Here is a 24071-nt window from a genome sequence, read left to right on the forward strand (position 1 = left end):
CAGGAATGAATATAATTACACTTTGGTTTTGAAACCCTATAGAAGGATCACATTCTATATTCAATTTAACAGTTTCATACAATAACTTCCATATCTTTACCCTGTTTTTTAGCTCTTAGTTTTTAGCATCTGCGCTGCAGCTGATAAAAATCTCCCAACGGTGAATTGAATAGGTAAGTTAAATAATGAACAGGAATGATAATACTGGGTTAAGAGCAACAAGCCAAACTTCTGAGCTAAATCACACTATATTAATCTGGAGTAAATCCACAACAATCAGTTGAATGATGCTTGATTTTCGCCCGCACAAGACTGGTGTTTGGCTCCCTACCTGGGATGTACTGAAAAGCATCTGCTCTGGAGAGTTAAAGTAAAGCTTTAACATTATCTTCATTTTTTGAGGTTTAATTAACCATATTGATCACATTAACTACCAGAGAACAACACCCGGAAACAAAGATTCATGCTTATGCTTTACAAGGTCATCACCCTGGATTTGTATTTACCTTCCAGGGCAACTCTATTTAAAAATCTTGCATACCTCATTAATAAAACGGCTGTTTGCCGTCACATTGTGCCTCGCTTTGACCCTTGGCCATCAACCGTTGAGCATCTCTCTATGCCACTCATGTGCAGTCAAAGGGATGTTCGCCTAATCTGCAGCTCTGAAGGGATTGTTCTGTTCCCTGTAGTTATCTACCCAGTAGCCACGCTTCTCTTCACACCCTTACCTTAAATTTACACAAAGCTGCAGATGTCACTTGATCTGCGGTGACAGCCATAATGGAGACAGAGAAGATCTAAATTCATGTTGAATTCTGAAGCTCTAACTCCTCCGGCTAGCTAGTTAAGTCGCATATGTAAAGACTACTCCTCGGAGAACTGCATCCTTATGGGAATTCATGGATGCCACTAAACAAAGACAGTTCTTTTTCTAGTTAAGCATTCAGGTACTATATGCTCAGTAAGACAGCTTGGGCTTTAAAAGAAGGGAAACGCACAGTTACCAAGCTTTCTATAGCAGGCAAGTCAAGACTCAAGCACAATAAAAGCCAGTGTTCATGTCACTGCTGTCTTCCCCTTCGGGATGAAACATTATCTATCCGCTCTGGTGCTCCAGCCTACAGTGCCAGGATACGGTTGTCACAGAGAGTCATTCATTGTAGGGTGTCAGGTATTGTATTGTTCTTTCTACAGGTGAGAAGACTGGTTTTAGTTAAGCAAAACAGTTGGGATTTGTGTTCTGTCTCTGCCAGTTGCTGCCCATGCAATCTTGGGCAAAGTCACTTAAACTTTGTGCCCCAGTTTTGCCGACTGCAAAATGGAGAGAATAGTTCTGCATCTTGTCCATGCATAACTTATCTGTAAAGCAGTCTATGATTTACGGACGAAAGGTATATGTGCAGCGAACTAATACTGCTCAGTTAAAGGATATGTATACGCATATATTTGTACATTGTTCTCACGTTTGACAGTTTTGAAGAAAGCACGTCGCAAGCCATGGGAATAACTACTGCAACTATAAGAAGCGTGTCCATAATTCCTGCATGCAAATGTCTTCTACACTCAAACTCCTATGCTCACGAGAGGAATAGGGCTAAACATGCCCACTGGGATTTTCAAAACACCCCATGGACGTCAGTGGTATTTAGATGGACGCCTCCCTTCAGCTCCTTTGGGAAAACTAGCTACATAAGGGATGGACTCAAGTGCTGCAAGCCTCACTCCACTTGGTGTGGAAGCCAGGGTTATTAAGGATGGTGGCTTTGAAATAGGAATTAAAATAGATGCATTGTTGACGAGGAGACTAGACATGCAAGGAAACCACACTAATAAACAAACAGCTACAGAGTAACTAAAGTGGGAAATAAGCTAATTGTGATGTGGTCTGAATTTTCTCCATCTGCTTTAAATCTTGTTTTTTGCTATGATTAAGGACCTAACTTAATGTGCGGTTTTGCGGATTTTGTGGAAACTGCGAAATCCGGGATTGTGCGCGAAATCTGCAAAATCAACAAATCAACCTTAATAAAAATAAAATGCCGAGTCCCCGGTGGGGAGGGGAAGGCGCCAGTTGGCACGGTGGCATGAATAGCAGGAGGCGAGATGGCAGCCGCCCCGTTTTCCACCCTCCCTCTGCCAGCGCCTATCCACCAATCACAGCTGAGGGGTGGGGCTGAACAAAGGGCAACCAGCAGGCAAGATGGTGGTGGCACCCTCATCCCTCCTCCCCCCCGGGGCCTCTCCACCAATCAGCGCAGGGGGACGGGGCTGTCACATAATGATTGTGGAATTAAAGCGTTAGGCCCTGATTAACCTGAAAAAACTAGCAAGTCCCCCCACAAGTTGGGGAGATCCCCAGCTACGATGCATCCTTTGCATCTTTCAAGCAGAGCATGCTTCCTGAATCAGATTCGCTTTAACTAGCTGAGGTACACACCAGGGGGATTTCAGCATCAAGAATTTGCATTGCATTTCCATCAAATGAGCAGGGCCAGGGGACGAGGGGAAGACAAGGAAACGTAGGCGTAATCAATGGTTTTTACCATGATTATTGACAGTCTCTGCCCAGCAGGCGTGCGACACAGAAGTGACCTTATATCCCATAAGGAGTGGAGCTGCCAAGTCATAAATGGAATTTTCCCTTTTCCTGTAAAGCATTCGTTACACAGCACGTAAGTGGTATGAGTTGTAGAAAGCGTTGGTACCCGCTGCCCCCACTTAAAGGCCTGGACAAATGAGGCAACGTGTAATAGTTCTCATCACATCATCAGTTTATCAGTTCACCCTTATTACAAAAAGGTTACTCCCGTTTTGTATCTGCGCCTGCTCATTTGGCCGCTAACCTGCTTTGGTAATTATATGCAATTAAAACATCACTCAGCATTTATTAGGATTCAAATCAGCCCCCTCAAAATTAACGCCCTTAGGCCTGATTTCTAACGGTGCTGAGCTGCTGTTGAATCAGTGGTACTCAGCCAGGGGGGCCAAAACATCAGCTGGTGTAAATGTAAGCTCATGTGGTTTTACTGGCTTTAACAGTGCTGTGGCAATTTATATCAGCCGGTCCCCCGTGTTCGACTCCCTGGGTGGGGGAGGGAGGGAAAAAGCCCTGCTCCATGCCGCAGCTGTATTTTTCTCCCGCACTTAGGCAGACTATAAATATTATGCTAGATGGAGTGTAGTGGGATACAAATTTGATCTGTGAAGTCGATGGCATATGAATAACTAAATGTTGCATTAAGCTGCTGGGAAAACACAGCACCATTGTCACGAAGCATTTTATAAGTCATCAGGAAAAGTTGGATCTTTGTTAACCAAAAGAACGTGCAAGAAGATTAACAATTGACGCCGCTTTAGTTCAGAGTTTGGCAAAATGATTTCTGTGCGTAGATCACTGCAAAGACTATTCTAGCTTTATGCCATAAATATAAATACACAGAACCCACCTAATTTTCTCTTTCAAATGGTATTTCTTTCCTTCCCTTGATTTACTGGTTTGACATCTCTATTGACTATGTAATTCGTGGTGACTTTAGTAGAGTGCTGCAAAACACAATATTGAGGGCCAAGGTTGGCAGTGCTGAATAAGAAACACATAGCTCACAATTTTACAATGAAACAAGCGCCTGAAGAGCGGGGAACATGAATGGAATACAAGCCAGGAAAATCGCCTGCTGCGGAGCAAACACAAATACATATACTTTCCCTTGGATTGGATCTTTCAAAAGACTGCAAAAAAAAAAAAAAATCAACTCATCTCGCAGAGTCCTTGAAACAGCCCTCAAATGGGAACTGCCGCCTGCCTTTATTAACTTGGGTCTGGTCCAAACTTGCCACCTAGGAGACAGGATGCATCAGGTCTCATTACTAGCTTTCTGAACAGCCTGCTCCGATCCCTACTGATATTGTAACTAGCTCCTGGCATGCTAAACGCTCTTGCTTTACGATAGCATGGAGAGACCGCAGCCAAGACCAGCATCCCTTCGTACTAGGTGCTCTAGGACACACATAATTAAGAGTTCCTGATAGGAAGCGCTTACAGCCTAAATCAGCAAGACAGGCTAAGGGCAGGATGGAAAACAGCAACACAGAGAGATGAAGTTTCTTGCCCAGGGTCACTTAGCAAGTCATTACCATGTCGGGAAAAGAAACATTCCCCAAGTCCCTGGACTCCTGGCCTGGGAGATCCCTCTGCCTGCTTTTCATACAGGATTGTGGGGCCCTTACAAACATGGGTAAAAACCAGTTCGAGTCACTCCACTGAAGTCAATGAGTGAGACTCTCTGCCCAACTCTGCCCCCTTTATGCAGGGTATAAGCATCAGAGTGGTGCAAGAGGACTCTAAAAGCCTCCAGCTGGGGAAGAATTGCCTTGGTACATACAGGCACTAAAGAGAGCCAGTGACTGTTTTCCTGGGATTCCCTTGCAAGCTCAGGCATAAGAGATGTGCCAGAAGCATGGATGGGGACAGATGGCATGCATCAGGGGCAGGATTCATCAGTGGAGATTCTGGCCTGTAAAACGTCCCCCAAAACCGTACGAATTCACCTACTCTGCTGCTACACTTGCTCTGTACTGTATTTGTGCACAATTCCAATATCCTTCCAGAGCTGAGGACAGCCTGGTTTGCTGCACCACTGTTATTGTTTTCATCTGCCTTTGAACCCTTTCTTTCCAGGCAGTAAGGGTCTTGAGCGAAGTGACCAGAGCCCTCAACTTGTGTCCTCAAGCCAATGATAAAGGAGGGAAATCAGCATCTCTCCAGAAATGCTCAGCAGTTTGGAGTGCAGAGCACAACCCTGCATTAATTCAGGCCCCAATTCAGGCAAGGAGTTATGCACACACTTCAAACCTTTGATTTCAACAAGGTGCAAGCTCTGCTTGAAAGCTTTTCCTGAATAACAATGCTGCCCTGAGTCGTCCCATTCAAGTTAATACCGCTACTCACATGAGTAAGAGGTTGCAAGATAAGATACTACATTACTGATCTAAACCAGCTCAGCATGTCCGAAGGCTGTTTATTCAGGCTAGATTTGCATAGATTATAATTAAATATGATTTAAATGGGGCCCAGTTCTCCCACTGGAAACCACGCACATCCAGGAGGAGGAGGAAGCAGGGTATGGAGCGCAGTCTGAAAACACTGAAACAGAAAATCGTATAACTGGACCAGATCCTCGGCAGACAGCCGACAGCACTGCACTAAAGCCAGCGGAGTACAGCTGACTTGCAAAACTGTAATATTTAACTTACTAGCTTCCAAATGAGCAGGCTGCAGTGCCCCTAAGGCTTTGGTCTGCAACCACTGCTTACCAAGGGCCAACTATTTGTGCCTGATTTTCTGTCCTTGCGGGTGCATCTACACAAGATGCTACTGCACATTAGCTTAATAAAATTCCACAGTAGCATAGTGATTAAAAACCGTGCTAATATCCTGCTGCACACTCGCCGTGTTATTAGGCTAATGCACAGTATGCATCACAAAATAACTGTGCACCAGCACTACTGCGCGTTCAGTTAGGACTTCATTAAACAAGTACTAAACTAAATGTGCAATAATTAAGGTGCATTAATGAATGTATAGACGTGCCTACTCATGTTGCTCTCTATATAAATACTGATTCACGTGGATCCGCTGAGAATGCCTGTGTGCATTTGTTCCTTCATTGATATAATCAGTCATAAGCTATAAAAATGCTGAAGGACAAGGCTGTCTGTTTTTCTGACAGGCGCTAGAGCTGCAAACAAAGAACTCCACGGGATGCTGCCTTTTCTGTCCAAACTGATGAGCCTGAAAGGAGGCAAATGAGAATTACTCTACACAAAGGCACAAATGGGCATGTTGCTCCATCCCCAGAGAGATGGATCCACAGCCAAATCCTCCCCAATATTGCATATGGTTGTACCAGTCCTGTTTACACCTATTTAAGCTGCGAGCACCTGGCTAATGGGTTGAGGTCATCCTAACCATTCAAAATGTGAATGGACTTTGCTGTGAGAGGAGTGGAAGACACAATGCTGTTTCTTTCAACTGCACTGTGTGCAGCATAAAACAAAAGGAAGAAATGACCCTGGGAAGGCCCTGGAGGGTAGTGATGTCCCCATGTTTTGCCGGGCCAGGTGAGACCAATGGTGGGAGAGCACCACACCGAATTCTGCCCATCTGGAATGCAGGGTTTGGCAGGTGGATGCAGGCAACGATTAGTAGACAGAGAATGCCACTGATGTGCTCAGTTCTAGTGACGCTGATACGACCATTGCACCTGCTTGCACCAGTTCTGCATTTGCGTGACTGAGATCGTTCATTCCTATTACACTGCCTTTCTACACAATGCCTTTGCAGAGTATTGCAAACCCGAGTCAGGTTTGTCAATACACCAATCAGATACCATGGTAATTCTCCTCCTACACTGTCATGAGACAAAGGTAGGCCGAGAAAAATGAAACCAGGTAAAATATGAGCTCTTCCCTACAATTAGAAAGCATACTAGGAAGGCTGCCAAGCTATTCTTTTTTGAAGGCTGTTTTCAGTGTCACACCCTCCAGCAGCCCTATTGTTAATCAACAAAATCTAGCCATGCTACCTGGAGACTTACTATACCTCTACTTAATACCACTGTATAGTCCTGGGAGAAAGACATTTCCAAAGTGCAGAACAGGGCCAGAGTGATTACAATCAGAATCTTTTTATGCATGATCATCTCTACTCCGTGATAAATGTGCTGGAAGCCTGGGGAATACTTTCATGATAATGTGCTATTGAAGAGATTCAAGAGACAGAGAGAAAAAGAGATAGAGAGCTGTGAAGACTTAACACATATTTGCAAATGCGGAGCTGGCTGAGATCTTGAAAATGTATGGAAACCCCTGGAGCAGCGACTGCTTGCACATCCTCACATAATTAGAACATGGATGATACCCTCTTCACTGAGGGTAGAGATACTGGGGATTACATGTTGGCTTCAACGCGACTATTTACCTACACGGGGACTACTCGCATGAATAAAGATTTCCATCATGTTCCCCTGTATCTGTCACAAGGAATGTGAGTGATAACTCCTCCAGTTTACTTGGGTCTCCACTGCACTTCTCACATTTATAACATTTTCTGAGTCAAAAGGTCAGAACATTTCACACATGCTTGGGAAGGATAATGAGCTGGCTGGATCGATACTGTTACTGTGTAGGCTTTGATAATTTGTAAGCAATTCCATGGAATGTATTACAGTATTCCAGACCAACAATGTGCTTGGCGCTGTATCAAGACATACAGCAAAATAAGTATGGGTTGAGATTTTCAGGGTAGTCTAAAGGATTTGGTTGCTCCTTTATATACCTTCCCATGGAATTTATTACAGTATTCCAGACCAACAATGTATTGGCGCTGTATCAAGACATCCAGCAAAATAAGTATGGGTTGAGATTTTCAGGGTAGTCTAAAGGATTTGGTTGCTCCTTTATATACCTTCCAATAACAGTCTGTGCCAAGTAGCTGACAATCCTGAAGACAGAGATCAAACTATAATGCCATAAGAAATGCAGACCTCTAAATTTTATACTGACGTGGGTAAACCTTTTTCAGGTGTCACAGGAGACAAGAGGTCTCCAAAGCAGGTTGCCACACGTGGTGGGAGTGGTGGGATCTGACAACCTGCTGTAAAGCCTGGGTGTGTGGCAATGCCGAAATAGGGAAACAAAAATACAGTCTTACACTGCTTCACTTACAAAAACATACCTCTCCATAGGCAAATTCAATAGTGATGGAAGCTGCAGATTATCTGTGGGAGTGAGAATGATTGTAAACAGCTGGAAACATAAGCCACTCTGCCTTACACCCTTAGCAATGAGATCAGAAATTACACTGCCTCCCACTTAAGTGTGCACCTTCTTACACTTCCTTCCACCTCCTGGCTGCATGTCCCACCCTATTAGATCCTCCCTTAGAGCCAGGGCTGATCCGGGGCATGCTCTGTAGGCAGTGCTCATGTGAGATTGGCCCTGCTAGCTGTCTCTGTCATGTGTGGTCAGTCTGTGAGCTCGATCCTGCCCACAGGGCTGGGCGAGTTTGATCATCCTGCTTTAAGGCCATGAAACTCGAACGTACACTTCCATTTTAGCATTTAAGGAATAGCAGGAGAAAGGTGTCTCTAAGACAGCCACCTGTCTTCCCATAACATCATAAGATTGCTTTGGCAACACCATCACATGCACAGCTCCACATGGAGGGCCATTCACCTAAACACTTTGTGCTCCATTGCTCCCGCAGTCTGAAAAGACCTCAGGCAATCCACTAATTGCAAAAATGTCACCGTACATCATGTGTGTGTATGTCACAGGAAATTCTTCGGGGTGGATGGCTGGGAGCAATGGCAGATAGCTCGATCTGAAACTGCTCTCTCTGTTTTTTCCATGTGTTTAAGCTCAAACGAAAGGGCCTTTGCACATTCAGGGTTGGTCTTGTTAAATAACTCTGCAGAGAGGTCAGTTGCATGATCTTGCATCTTACTTCCTTTTTCTTTTTTTTTTTTGAAAGGAAAAGAAAGAAAAGCCTCTAATTACTTAATCAAAAGAGCATTCTGACCATAAAAACAATGGAGCAAATGTCCTCTAAATGGAAAGGTTATCAAAATATCAGGGCTCAGTCAAACAGGGCTCTTACAGCATGTCTAATAACAAATAGGAAAGCAAACCCTTCTAAGAGAGCAAGAGGGAGATAAAGAATTTCTTCCTCCAATAAATCAAAGGGCACCATATGGAGGATGGAAATTGATTTTTCCCCTTCGCATCACACTCCAAGACCAAAAACTGAGGCCACGGAAAAATTTCCCAGCTGTGACAAGCTCTTAACCAGCCAATCAACTATCGGCACATGGAACATCTGGAACTTTTAGCACTGACATGACAATGCAAAACCCGTGTGCAAGCGCTCTGTGCCGTTCAGTCTTCCAGAGTCTTTTCCATGTTGAGCCTTGACTGCAATGTTGAATAGCTTCCATTCAGACAGAGCGGAGCTGCACAGACGCTGACCCAGAAGTACAGACTGAAGTTGGCACCAACTACAGTTTACCCAGTTCAGAAGTAGGGGAGAAAAATGCGTCTTCGCTAGCCCAATCTGTGCAAGCACTTGTGCGTCCTTTAGGAGTCAGCAATGAGGCAGCTAGTATATGCCTATACAGCTATCCATGGCTGAATCGGACCTAGTTTTTTTTCTATTTCCTTCTCTCACGCCCCTGTGATTTCACAACATAATGACTCGGCGTGGGCTCAAGCTATGGTACAAACTTCTTGCTGGAGGTTTCCATTCTGCAACCAGACCCTCCATGGATGGGTTCCTTGCATCCATGCAGCAAGTGACTGCCTTCCTTCAGCTACTGGGAGCTGGCACATGAGCAGATTCCCACATGGGGTGAACCACTATAGATACAAAGGACAAGGAGTGTGTTCATTTACAACAGCCGCCCCCTCCTCAGCCCCATGTTCAAAAACTGATGTGCACAATCCCAAAGCTTCCCAATCCCTGCCCTGCAGTTCACTTCCACTGAACGCTACTGAGTTCTTGTTAAAATTCGGTCCTCTCCCCTTGGTCAAAACCTGGCAGGACTTTAGCATGAAACAACTCCAGCCTACAAATAATAATTAATCTTTGGCCTGAACCCATGACGAACCAATGAACTACAGTCCCCCCACCCCTTGTGCCACAGTCTAACATAATCCTTAATGATACCTTGCATGAGTTAAAGAGGAAAAAGATTTTCACTGCAGATGACAGAATTAAATCTTTTCCTTTTTTCTTCCCTTGCACATAAAAAGTATCTTTAATGCAGAAGCCACAAGCAGCCATTCATACGGACAGATCAATTCTTCTCCTCCTTGCCAAAGTCTTTAGTAACAGTCATTCAAATGCAATGATTTTTTTTTTCTTTTTGTATTTAGCGTTTGCAGTCACAGGGGAAAAAAAAACACAGATTGATTTGGTTTCATTCTAAATCCAGATGATATCCTGAGGCAGCCTTGTATATAACTGGTGGCCTGATTTAACAGGTTATAAAGTTCCACTGTTTTCTCACTATTGACTTTTATTGTAGTGTGTAAAATTTTTAATGAGAAATAAATTGATAGAGATACATTACCACGGAGGAGCCATGGTCTGCTCATTTGCGAGCTACAATGTCAAGGATCACATTTTAAAATCTAAAGACAAAAATCATCACACTGTTAATGTTAATATTCAACTGGGTTTGGCATGGGTAGTACTGCACTGTAGCACGCTAGGGTCTTGATGCATGACAGTCTCCAGCTGCTACCGCAGTATATGCCTAAGACATTTTTGTCCATCAAGATCCCTCTTCCACTCCCCAGATCCCATTTTTTCTAGATGATCCTCCCCAAGCCAGCTTCTTTCCCAGTGCTTTCACCCATGTACCTACCGCTCCTGTGCTGTGTCCTGCCTATGTTACATTAGGAGCTCCGTGAGGTGTGGATGCCTTTTGCACCCTATGCATTGTGACAACTGACCACAATATCAAAAAGCTTATTATTCAGGGGGCCTCTCCTTGGCTAGGATTAAAGCAGGCTGGAGTTTTCTGTGCGTTTAAGTCCATTACAGGCTGGGATAAAGGATGAATGGGTGGACCAGCAAGGTCGAGGCAGAAAAGTTCTGCTAATCCAGCCCCCTTATAAACCAGCTCCACGTGAAAAGGTGGATCCCAACCTGCTAGAAGCAGATAAGCAGAAGTTCAGGATTCAGATGACTGCTCTAAAATAGGCAATTTCAGCTCCACTCCATTGAAATAGATGGGAGAAGCAGACTGCCTGGCCAATGCAACTCAGTAAAACTCGGTGTGACCCAGTCATGGCTATGAAACCAGCACTGACTGACAGGCTGTCGGTGCTCATCTGCACGGAGCAAGGATGCCTCGAGGTGGGGCATCCAATGGCATTGTTGGTGGTAGCAGGACAATAAGCGGACACATGGACTAGACTTGTTTGTATTACGGGAGGCACAGATGTAGGGCAGCCTGCATCCCGTGGTCTCGCCGGAAGGGGACATCTGAGGGGAGGAGGTGGAAGAAATAAGAACAGGAAAATTGTGGTTCAAAGTAAAAAGACCTTTTTCAGAAAGGCTCCAATTTCTCTCCCATGTCAGCACAGTCCAGGCCAAAATTAAGGTGACACCATGCTGCTGATATATGATCAGAGAAGCCCAAAACACGACCCCCTAAAAATGCTACCTGCTTCAGACCTGAAGAAAGAAGAAGAAAAAGCCTACAAGGGAGGGGAAGAGAAAGAGGGGAGGCCTTCCAATGTGCTGGCCACTTCACCAGCATGCCCTGCATCTTTCTGCACCCTGCCTTTCAGACCCCACCTGTTGCTTCCAGGACACAGAGCAATCAATAGTGCGTGAACAGATGTCCTGATATCAATGGAGATGCCATCATCTTGCAATAAGCTCCGTCACATGCACTGCCTTTCCCTTTTAGCAATGGCAAGCTGCTCATTTATAATCATAAGCCATTTTAGAACATGATCCTGTGGGAAAATAAGGAGGACCATTGTACTCACGGCTTATGTTGGAGCCCTCTTCCCTGAGAAAAAATATAAAGCAAGTGATAAACAACCAACAATTAGGAAAATCCCCATGCACATATCTTGTTTCCTTTCTCCGTGCGTGTGAGAAAAGCTCTTTGGCTTTACCTCTCGTGGATGTTGCGATTTGGGATTAAAGACTTCCTAGGTGTTTATTTTTGTTTTGAGCGACTGATAAACCTCTACGTTTCCTAGGACTGAAACATGACGCTTCCCCAAGCCTTTAAAAATGGTTATTTGTGTTGGCAACATTGGATGGATTTAAAATCTCTCTCTCTCTCTCACACACACAAACACATTGTGTTGCTTTGTTTTAACAGATTACTAAGCATCGACCTTTGGCTGAGAAGCCAAAGGTAAAACATTTCATTAAGATTTACCTGGACATGTTTTGCTCTGATGCAGACTTGCTCCATTGGCAAGTGCAGCTGAATCCTTTCCACACGTACGCAGGGGTCAGGCAGCAGGGTTTGTAAGGAATTGCTGTAACCAGACCAAAGGGCCCTCTCAATGCCGACGTGAAGAAGAGACCTCCACATGCCCCCGCGTTCATTAAGAAACTCCCGAATCTGCTGCAGCTACATCAAGTCCCATCTGCGCTCCCACCCTGCCCCTGCATGGCACAGCGCACCCAGTGAGAGCTGGCAGACAACAGGTTAAGCTGGAGATCCTGTTAGCCCAGATTAACCCTACATGTGTACTAAACAGGCAGTCACTTATCTGCAGTTCGAGCAAGCTGATCTGACAAAACTTCCAGATAAAGGATATTCATTACAAGTTCATTTTGCTACGCCTGACAATGAGGCTTCCAGAATTGCGCCTCTCCCAGACCCCGGACGGGTGGCCCCTGACCCAAGACAGAGATACAGGATGGCAGGCTGTCTTTACGGAGATTAGAGTGGGGAGGCGAGCCGAGGGTTTCCTCCCTCGGATAGTAATTAACAGGGATTGCAGTGAATCAATCTCTCCCTCTCATTCTTTTCCCTTCTTAGACATTCTTTTCCCATAGATGATTACAGTGCAGTAAAAAAAAGGTTTAAATGGCTCTTTGAAGACAACACTTTGATATTCAATGCGCAGAGACAAATTCTGCCCTGAATTTCAGCGTTACTGAGATTACATTTGTGCAACCAAAGGCAAAATTTGGACTGCTAGGTATATCCAAAGGAGGGAAGAGCATTTTGACTAGGGAAATAAGTACTGCAAAGCAATATAGTGCAATTTGGTAGAAAAAAACCTAAATTGGTGTGTACCCTCTTTCAAGACACTGTGGGCGCTTAGTAATAGATGCACGTAACTCCCGTTGACAACAGTGCCGGAACAGCGATAGTCTGCACTTTGAGAGCACCATTTACTGCTCAAGACTGTGGCTAGTGCCAGCAGCAGGGTGGCCCAGCACATCAGCAGGACCCAGATCAGAGTGATTGAAAAAAAAAAAACCACATTGCAAAAGCCTGTTCTAAAACGGGAGGAGAAATGAGAGACACTTTCCCATAACACAACGTCATTCTTTTTCCGTAACCAGAGTGCTCCGTAAATCTGACAACAGACCCGGGCTTCTCCAGACGACCCTTCCTCACCAGCCCTGAGTTTCTGACCATCTAACTGGGAGGAAACCACGAGTTGTCAGGGCTTCCCTCTCCAGAGTCCTTTGCACAGAAGAATTGCCCCCCAACCCATAGGTCGTTCGACCAGTCAGCTCTTCGCTTCACCCCTGGTGCTAGACCTTCATGCCTCCAGACTTGCAATGCCCCAGGATAGTGCTGCTCCCTTTTCATAAATGCATAAAATGGGACACCTGGAGGCTAATTAATTTGTTTGAAGCTACTCGACAGTAAACCAGACAAAACTGTGGGTGCTCTGACTCAGTCTCCTCCTGGAACCATTAGATGTGAACTCTTCCTTAAGAGTCACGTATCAAGAGGAAAGAGCAGCACTGACCTTAGACAAGCACTGAAAAAACAACATCAACTACAGGAACCCCCAGCTTGTAAGGAGCACAGATTCATGGCTCTACATCTTCCAGCTGGATTTTCCTTGCCCCAAGAACGTAGTCTTCTTGTTAGGACATAGTCTTGGGGCAGGGACATCCTTATTTTTTAGAGACTGATAGAAAACAAAGTTCTTTATCACCACCTGCTCAGATGAGTCTTCTTATACCAACCAACACAGGCATTTGTTTGCATGTCTGCATGTGGAAATTAGACTGGGAGAGGGAGGGATAGCCACTCTTGCACTACAGTCTATAGTGACAGGCCATAACTAGATATTTCTACAGCATCCTGGACCACTACTGTAAAATACCACAAAACAGAAGGGTGGGGAGGCATTACTCAGACAAGCCCTGTTGGAAGTCAATGGAAGTTAGGCGTCTCATCCTCTCAAGTCTTCCTAAAAATCCCAGTCTAACATTTTTAAAGATGCCTGCAAATAATATCGAATCCTGGCACTTCTCAAGAATCTCTGCCCTGGGGGCATTATTTTCCTTTTTGCTTTGAAACATCTGCTCCTGCACACTTCTGGGACAGCGTACCCAACTGAGATGATCCGGTGTAGCAATTGCAACAGGCCTTACACTTGCTGTTTCGGTTGCACTGGAAGAATATCCACAACAGAGGATTACTTTTCATTGCCAAGGCGGTTATTCTCTAAAGCAGTGCTGTCCGTGTATGTGCAGCCTGTAGAAAATACGTGGCATTTTAAAGATCTTCCTCTTAATACCTCAATCAGTTTTCATATCAGCACGAGATGAAACACCTTGTTTTGGGAAAGGGGATTAACACAAAACCGCTATGAAGCAAAACTAATCATAACCGCTTTCAAAGCCCCTAGTTCAAATGTTTTCTCAAGAAACCTCTGAGGAAATATCGGTGACATCCTGATCTAACAAGATTGCTTTACACACTGGTTTAAAAACGCACACAAATAAACGAAGGACAAAGCCTTTTTTTCCTAACTACACCCTGACGTGCCGGGGTTGTAGCTGGATTCATGTTACAACCGAGTGTCCGGACGGTTGCACATGAATAATGTGTTTGTGGCAGGGGTCCCAGAAGACTTGGAGATCCCTCACAATCTGTGTATCCCAGTAATACCTGGCACAAGCCAAAATCCCTGCTGTCAGATCATGACGCTCCTCATACCGCTCTGGCCGCAACTCGCAGTGCAGGAAGAGCAGAGTCTCCACTGGGATGCAGATCCGGGAGGAGAGTTTTTGCTCTTAATTGGCAGGTTCACGCTGAGCTCTTGACATTGGTCTTTAAAAGTTCACAGAGCTCAAAGCAGCCGTAAGCTCATTACAGGAAAGTCATGGAACTGCTGGGGAATTTTTTTCCTATCATAGTTGGCATATTTTTCTGCAATGAGCTACTCATTCGTTTGTGCTTAATTTTCCAGCCAACCAAAATAGCTTCCTCTTACCCCCAGCACAGCTGGCGCTTCAGAAGACATCATCTGAATGTGAATGTTATCACATCAGGAAAGATGAGGCTGGGAATGTCGAAAAAGCTCAGATTCGAATGATGATAGAAGGTCGATGTCACTCGATGATAGATCAACGTCAATTGATGATAGATCAGTGATGATAGATGTCAATTCTAGCTCCTCGACAAACGGGAGGAAACACTACCAGCATCTTACTGAGCTGCTATCATTTTATGAAGCGTATCAGGGAGAAATGGGTGGAGCAGAGAAGTCAAGATTTTCAAAAGCAAGAAGTGATGCCACAAGAGAGCATTGGAGGGTTGGTGCCTTGTCCCTTCTGAAAACCAGGCTGATGGGGGTATCGTAGGCTGGGAAAACCAAAGGTACAGTGTAGAGCCCTGAAAGGATCTTGTTGCAATGTGACTGCTTGTCTCACCTTCAAAGAGTTAATCATTTTTGATAATTACCATTGACTGACACATCTCACCATTTCCAGAGCACTTAAAAACAGGAACTCCTGTGATTAGTTCAACAAGTACAATCCCTATCACGCTAAAGGAAAAACGGAAATAGGCAAGGCCACAGAGCAAAAGTCAAAGAGCTTTTTGCTTCAGACCATACTACCCTCCCTTTAATCCTTATGGCAAATGATGATGGACTATGTAAATGAAGATGCAAAGTATTACGGTTCATACTAATATTGTGACGGCATCAGGGGCAGCCGTAGACATTCTGCTTTTGGACACAACATGATACTGTGGGACCCGGGGCCAAGAACGGTGCTTTAGGTGCTTTTGCAATACAAATAATAAACCACAGCAACACAATATTGTAAATGCTTTTTAGATGAGTCCCAGAGAATTTCAAGCCACAAGATTTTGTGGTTTGTCTTCATGGAAGCCAAGCCTGTTATAAGCTCTTTAAGCAGAAAAATAAACAGCTTAATGCAAACAGGCTTAGCAAGATGCTACTTGTACTGTCTGACTACCATTCACACTGGACACCATTTAAGTTATTCATCCTTTTTCCCTGCCTGGCACGTCCCTAGGCGATAGGGAACAAGACGTGGCCCACATGGTTCTCGTGGTCTCAGGGAGGTTTGAAAACGAGGTCAGTCAACCAATGCATTCAGACCAACTAGGAGATCACTTTGGAGAGAAAGGACCAAGCCCTGGCCGCTGCAACTACAAAAGGAGATCCTTTTGGAAAAATTGTGTTAAAGACAGAAAGGTGTGTTTGATTGTGACTTGAAAATGAGCCACATGCAGTTGTTTTAAATCCCCAAATAAACTCCAGTGCCACCAGGCCACTGCCTCCCCAATTACTTATCCCTGACTTCCCTCTGCCGCCCCAGAAGTGGCTCGACATGATGCAGCAGCGCTCCGAGCAGCTGCTGGACCTTCCCCGAGACAACTGATCAGCAGCTTCCCTACTCCCTGCCTATTGCATTTCAGGACAGGGTGCAAAGAGTAACTCTGGCTGCTCTCTTGCTTCTGCTGCCTTGGCTAGAGATAACAGGCTCAAGGGGAGCAGGGCGAGGGCTTTGAAGACAGACTGCCTCTCATTCCTACAGTAACCATCTCAGGCAGCCCAGGAGAGAGGAGAGGAGAGGCTGGGAACCAAATAAGCACTTACACCTCTGACTCTCTTCCCCAAACTTCCCACAAGTTGGAGAAGGGCTCTAGCCTCCAAGGGACTGCAGTGCACACTGAGTAGAAGCAGGTAAAAGATGCTCCAGCTGTTCCCCCTTCCCACACCCATCCTGCGCTAGCTCTGCCTGATAGAGACTCCTTCCCTATGGGTTAGTTCCCATCATGAAACCCGTTCCCTTTGCACTGCTGCAGAGGGTGGGGGCCTAAGCATCAGCCAGGGGCCACCAGTCCTTTGGAAATTAATAAGCTTGTACCAGTCACCACTGATTGAGAATCCAGTGCCGATACACACTGGCATAGATGAACACAGACTAAGACAAGGTCACAATAATGCACTGGATGCTCTAATATTGTGTCACATGCTAGAGGGCTCTGGTCAACTTGAAATCCAGTTCATTTAAAAGAGGAGTTTAATGTCCTTTCAGATGCTATCCTTGCCTACCTGCCTCCCTGCAAAACAGCCTAAAATGCAGAGAAAACATTTTTCTTCCCCATCCTGTAACAGTAGAACGAAAGGAAATTTAAAGTACAAGTAAGATCTCTAAATTGATAATGATTTAACAAGTATTTCATCAACAATTCAAATAAATTAGGAGACCATGATGCATGAAAAACTGAAACGGTCAAGGATGACAAATGCTTTATAACAGAAAAGGCTTTGATAGTGCTGCGGTGGGCGGGACAGTCCAGATCAAACCAGACAGACTCTGTTCAATAATTTATGCTGTCTATTATTGATGCAGGATTGTCCACTACAGTCGATTCCCCGGGGCTCTGTCCAGCCTCGCTTGAAATGACACAGAATGGGGCGAGTCTTTCAGATAAGCACAACCAAGGTTTCTCCGTGCCCCAGGAAAAAGGGAAATGCTACACCTGGATTTTAATCCCCTTCTTTCCCCCCGTGGAAAACTTCATGTTTCTTAGTAAAATGTCACTTCCCTTTCTCCAGTTCACTTCTCTCTTTCTGAGCTACAAGCAGCCCAAGAAATGGATTGCCCTGAAGCAAACTCCCAACAAATTCTCCCTAATATCAGTAGCTTAACACACAGGACCACAATTACCCAGGCGTTTGGTGCTTGTAAGCTGTCAGTTGTTGTTAAAATAAAATAAAAAAGAATCTCCCCTTGGGCAGGGCTCCAAAATCTAGGAGAAATGCAGTGATCTCCATCTTGCAATTTGTTAGAGTCGGAGGGGGGTAGGGAATATTTCACATCTCCTTACTGGCACCCATGAAAGACTAAACTGGTGAATCCCTTGCAATAAACCTGCCATGGGATGAACTGTCAAGTGCCTATGTTTGCTCTGAGCTATGACAGTCCACTCCACTTGCAATAGGTCTCACCTCTGTCACTCGTTTGGCTCTGGCTATTTGCAGAAATGATCCGAGCTCATTTAGGCAAAAAACGATGGGATCAGGAGCCGGATTCCAGAGCTCCTCGAAAGTTCATATATGTCCAGAATCCGAGTCCTGCAGCAAGACTATCTTGATATTGAGAGGACACGCTTTGGTTAGGCAATTCTAGTTAACCTATTATCTCTAGGAGAGCCTCGATCTTCTTTGATGGGAGAATTGCTGTGAAATTGTTATTAGTCAAAACGGAACTTGAAAAGCAAACAGGAATTTACAGAAAATGTCACAGAAAAAACTTGGAGACTGTATAATGGATTGCATGTGTAACGCTAAAAGTTATGGCCGAGGATTTTGGCTTATCTATGAATGCTTGTTTTACTATAGATACTACTTCTTGTGCAGTCACAGAATTTGCTGAGTTACCATGGATTTGTGGCAAAAAAATACTTCAGGAAAGGTGAAAAGCCCCTGACCCTCTTATCACTCAAGTACCTCCATCCTGTCATTGAACATTAATGCTTTCAGACTGTTTCTCTGCCTGCCGAGCAGCATGTCACCAGCACAGAACCGCCTGTCATCCCGTGAAGTCACTTGGAAGAATCTGCCTTTTGTTTTTATGATGACTATTATTGTCACCATTAATTAAGCATTTTGGAAGAGTAGTGATAATTGGCGCCTGTTTCTCGACGTAATCATCACTCCTGGCTTTGTCACCAGCAGCTCGCTAACAAACTCATTGTTCTCGGGGAAGCGCCGTTTCCCCACCATCTATCGTGGGCTGTTATTTTTCAGAACGCTTATCAACAAAAATCCATCGGCCCTTTTATTAGACGTGAAACATGACTGTCCCATTCCCCTCCCTGCAAGAACCCATTCACTTGCTCTGAAAAGCAAATACTGGCATCTTCCCTGAGCCATGCCAGAGCACATTATTATGGTATACCTACAAGTGAGCAAATCCTTGCCAGGTAACTGGTTGTGATTTCTACCATACAAAGATGCACCCGTTAGGCCTTTGGCCTCTTTTCTAGGCCGTCCACATCATGCCACAAGTCATTATCGCCATCTCCCACTGATTTCCCTTACAGATAATGACACATGAGGTCTCAAAAGCCACAGGTTGCCTATAATGGCTTAACACTGCTGGAGGGAGAAAAAAAAGCAAGCAGCCTTTCTTTATGTTTCCGCAGGGTTTTTAGCATCACATCAGTGGTCGGAGAAATGGCAGGGTCACTGTTTTATTTGCTGGTAAGTAACTTACCCATTTAACTCTAGCAAGTAATCCCCCCCAAAGAGTGCATGGAGGTGGGAAGGGGACAAGGTTATGAGGTCTGAACTCAAGTTCAAGAATAACACAAAGGTGTATTTTGTTTTGTTCCCCACCATCGTCTTACTCAATTCCTTCCAGGCCATATTACTGGATTAGAAATGTCTGCCTTTATCAAGCTTCACTTTTGTCTAAATTGAACTGCGGGACTTTTGGTCTCAAAGGGCGGATGCAGAAAATCTAATTTAAAGAGAGATGTTTAAGGAAAGTGTCAGTAACAATATCAGATACGTAAATGGATCAAGCGCTGAACCACTTAGCTGCCCATTGTTTTCCTCTAAGACAAAATCATGTACATCAATTAAAAAAAATAAAACATCCAGAGAGGAAGACCTTACACAGCCTGGCTGGATGACTGAATTTGGTTAAATGCACCCCCAAATCCTAAATCTCACATGAATGAAACTACAAAGATACCCAAGCACTAGGGAAATGCTCCTACACATGTCGGAGACTACCCGATATATGGAAATAAAGGAAAACCCAACGAAACAAATTCTTGGTGGGCTTTCAACCTACACATAAGACACAGAGAAACTTAAAAAAACAAAAGGAAGGACACACCATCTTCCATGCTGTAGGGTTTCTTCCTTCAATGTAAATGATTCTTTCAATACCTTATGGTTCAAAATTCATAGATTGTAAGGGGTTGGAAGTGAAATACCAAAGCAAAGTAGTCATTCAGGAGTTCAGTTTTCTCCCGAGTGCTGGTAACCAGCTGCCCTGAGTTGCTGAGCAATGGCTCCACACTCCCATTTGTTTTCCTCCTGTCCCCTGCATACCTAAAAGAAAGACTTCTTGTTGTCCTTGATTCCCGTTGCTAATCTACGCTCAGTCGCAGCCTTAGCCTTTCGAATTTGTTCCCTACAGGTGTGGGCCGTTGTTAAATAGTCTTCCTTGGGGCCTGTCCCCAGCTTCCATTGTTTGTACACCTCTTTCTTCTTTCTTAGGAGGACCATGGTTTCCCTGTTGAGCCAAGAGGGCTTCCCAGCCCTTCTGGTACCTTTCCTTCCTACCTTTCCTCCAATTCTTTAATGTTGACGTATACCATTTAAAAAAATGAAATCAGTGGAAGACAATACATTTGTTTGGGATGTGGGTGTCTCCGGGATTAAAATGAGTGCGATGCCTAGATACAAGGTACTTTTGAGAGGCAATGCTTACAGCCCCATACCTGTGAAATAGCTCCTTTCTGACTGGTGAAAGGGGAGGGTCTGTGGGACTGGTGGAAAATATGTACTGGCCCAATTCAAGAGAGGTAGGTAACTGTGATTAGTCACAAGTCAGAAAGAAGGCAGGGGAGATTTGCACCTTTATAGACTAACTAGAGTTAATCTATACATTTAATTCCTCAATTCAAGAAGAAGAGACGTCATCCCCATGTGTGTGCTGGATGCAGAGTTGATACAGAGACGCTGCTGAAGACGGCAGTGCCATTTCCTGGTATTTTCTGCTAACTTGCAAGAAATACTTTAGGCTGAAGTCAGACCATGTGATTCCCCCAGATGCCATCTACGTGTGAATGTAGTGCTTACACACTCTCATACTCTTCCCTTTTGATCCCTTCTTCCTTATGCAGACAACTTCCACCAGAAGCAGTCGGGGTCCCTTCACTTCATTACAAACAAGGCTCTGTCATGCCGATTGCCACAAGACTCTCTGAGTCCTTGATAGCAGGAATTCTGTGTTTGCCACTGTTTCCATTGAAAAAGAAACCATCTATATCATAAATTATTCTCAAGAGATGCTTCAGGTCACTTTGTTTTACAGGACGTAGAAAAGCATTCCCAAATAAACTACAAGAGACAGGACTCTTTCCCAACAACCAGTGTACTAAGCAGCATCCGTAAGATTACATTTAAATTCTTTAACTACTATGAATGCTTTGTGGGCAATTAGAGGTCTCCTGTTTCCAAGGCAAATCTAGTGATGTACACATAACTATCACCCATCTCTCTCTTTTAGTTTACCTGGATATGCCCATACACTTACTGTCCAACAATATAACCAATAAACAGATCCATGCTAGGGGTAAATTCATGGTGGGTGCGTGGCTGCTTGGTTTGGGTGCTCACCTAAAGGCTGGGATGCTTATCTGAACTGTGGGACAAGCTCATCCTTGATGCAGCTCCACTGAAACCAGTGGATATAGACCTTGCCTACGGGGAATTTTTTTTACCAGTTACACTAATGTCATTATACAAATGTCATGACACTCATTTCTTGGCAATGGTGTTGCAATTACCTCTGAGACAACCCAAACACACGCTCAGTGACTTTGGACTCGCTTACATGAAGGTCGCACTGCCTCACCTGAATTACGTACTGTCTACATGATGGCAAAGATCATCAGCCATGGACCAGGACCTGACTGTACTAGGCGCTGAACAAAAACTGAACAAAAGTCCCACTGGAAGACAAAGGTACTTGCATTCCTAGACTACTCAGATATTGGTGAAAAATCCCACCCTACCTGTAAAACAGCAGGACACATATCCAAAGCAAACCCAACGTACACTTATATAACTCTGGGTGAGAGCACACAGCTGCTTTGTGAAATGAACTGCCATGCCTCTCTTCTGTGCGTAAGTGGCTATTACGTGGCCTGTTGCTTGTATAAATCCAAAACAGGTGCCAGTGATGATAGACTATATCTGATAAATAGCTTGTGCTATTCATGCTGCATCTGACAAATGGCAGATTTATGATGTTTGGATATTTGGCTCTTGGTCTTAGGGCTATTCTGTATAAGCTCGTCAGGAGAAAACAAACCCTTTGATAAGGCTCAACTTCGGCAAGCCACAGTTCTGAACAGGACTCGGTTCAACAACGTGCTCCAGCACAAGCTTAGAATACTTGAAAGCAATGGGATTTAAACACATTTAACACTGGGAATTTTCAAAGGACGCAAAAACACTGGCCTTCAATTTCTACTGAAGGGCCATACAAATATGGTGCTCAACCCCCTTCCGCTTCTGGAGATCCCAGCAGAAGCTCAGGGATGGATTTAAACCCATTCTTAGCACATGCTCACACACTTGGCTGAACTGGGGCTGCAGTGTCCAACCCTTGCTGAATCCCAATCACCAACCAGTTGGCTAGAAACATCCAGAACTTAACTGGTGCAGCGGGCCACAACCTAAGCTGGCCTCAATTGCACAGCTTCTCTGAAGTCACGGTTATCTGTGTCGATTCATCTCGGAGAAGGCCATACTGGCCCAACATACCAAAATATCACGGGGATTTGTTCATCCTATTATAAGGTCACCTTCAGAAAAACAAATGTTAACAGGAGGAGAAAGTATGTGAGGGAGAGCATTTGAAGATCCCTTCTGTGCCATCATTCAATGCTCTTGCTACCAGGTAGCTACGAATACAAAGATCAGCTGGAGCTCAGCCCCATTACACGGAGAGCAGAACGGTTTCTCAATCATGACTCATTCCCACTCCCTTCTATATCGACAGTCCAGATGACAATACGTCTCTTCTTCGAAGCTTGGGTAAGAAGCTTTGAGCTTTTGTTTTAGCAACAGGGTCCTTGGCGAGTAAAACAATGGAGTGAGGAGCATAGCCACAACTGCAGAAATCTCAGACTCTTAATTATTTTATGACAATTCTTTTCTCTTCATTAGCTGCTTCCATCTGTGTATGACTATATTGTGAAGTGTTTATCAATGCTAATGATGCAGTCCTCCAGAGGCCATTTACTCAACAGGACTGCAAGTGAAATTGTTAAGAAATTAATTTAATCTGCAGCAATACATCAAAAAGGGGTAGTAAACAGAACAATAGTCCAGCTGTACTTTAACTAGAATGTCAGCTTGCTGGGGCTTGAATGGCAAGACCTAGATAATTAGAAGAGCCCATGGACTGGATATACATCTTAATAAACACTTTTATTAGTAAATACGCATGTTTGGGGGTTGGGGGTTTTTGTTTGCTTGGTTTTTTCATGCCAGCTTATAAACCTGAAACCTAAAGGCACTAACTGACTAATATAACTGGACTGCAGACCCCACAGAAGAGTTGATTTTGAAGCAAGGAACAAAAACTACCTCTGCATCAGGCCAAATTCTTTGCTGACAAAGTGAGTAAAACTCCAGTGAAGTCAGTGCAGCTGTCCCCCCAGTGACACCAGCAAAGTTTGGCTCTGCATCCTTCCCTCCCTCCACACCACCAGTATGAGTACTGCTCTCAAATGCTTGGGGAGGCAAGGGGAGGGGGTGCCTGTGTGTAATTAGAAGCTAAACTAGACTTCTAAGTTTAAAATGCTGGATTATAGATACTTCACTGCAGTCTTTCATTGGGTTATAAATGTATTCATATTCATTCTCTAGTTCCCATAAATCTGGGCTTTCTTTTTAATCTCTTTATAATATTGTGGGGAAAGGACTAATTTCATAGACCACACACTTAAGACAATAACTCATAAAACCGATTAGGTTCTCATAGAAAAGAATTCAGTGGAACTGATTAGAGCAAGATGCGCTGGGCTGACGGGAGGCGGAGGATAGCAAAAGAGGCTATTTCTAAAGCACAGGCCATTATGTAACTTGGAACATTAACTTGCTTGAAAAGCAGTTTCTAAATGATGCTGAAAGAAAATAAAGTATTCATAGAGGAAAAAAAATAGCTTCCAAGTTCCCCTTACCTAGTGGGAAGCCAGTCTCAAATGCTCTGTTCCTTCACATGGGTAAGATGTAGGGGATGGGAACAGACAAGGATGGCT

General features: G+C 44.3%; 1 protein-coding gene across 1 annotated transcript in view; it reads right to left on the reverse strand.

Moving 5' to 3' along the window:
• Positions 1-12143, reverse strand: part of KAZN (kazrin, periplakin interacting protein) — a 236425-nt gene extending 224282 nt beyond the window's left edge. The window contains exon 1 of the mRNA XM_025198103.1: positions 11970-12143. The gene's annotated coding sequence lies outside the window, so the exon portion shown is untranslated. The remainder of the gene's footprint in view (positions 1-11969) is intronic.
• Positions 12144-24071: the final 11928 nt, after the last annotated feature.

This window comes from Alligator sinensis, unplaced genomic scaffold (assembly GCF_000455745.1).
Source record: "Alligator sinensis unplaced genomic scaffold, ASM45574v1 scaffold569_1, whole genome shotgun sequence".
Taxonomy (NCBI): Eukaryota; Metazoa; Chordata; order Crocodylia; family Alligatoridae; genus Alligator; species Alligator sinensis.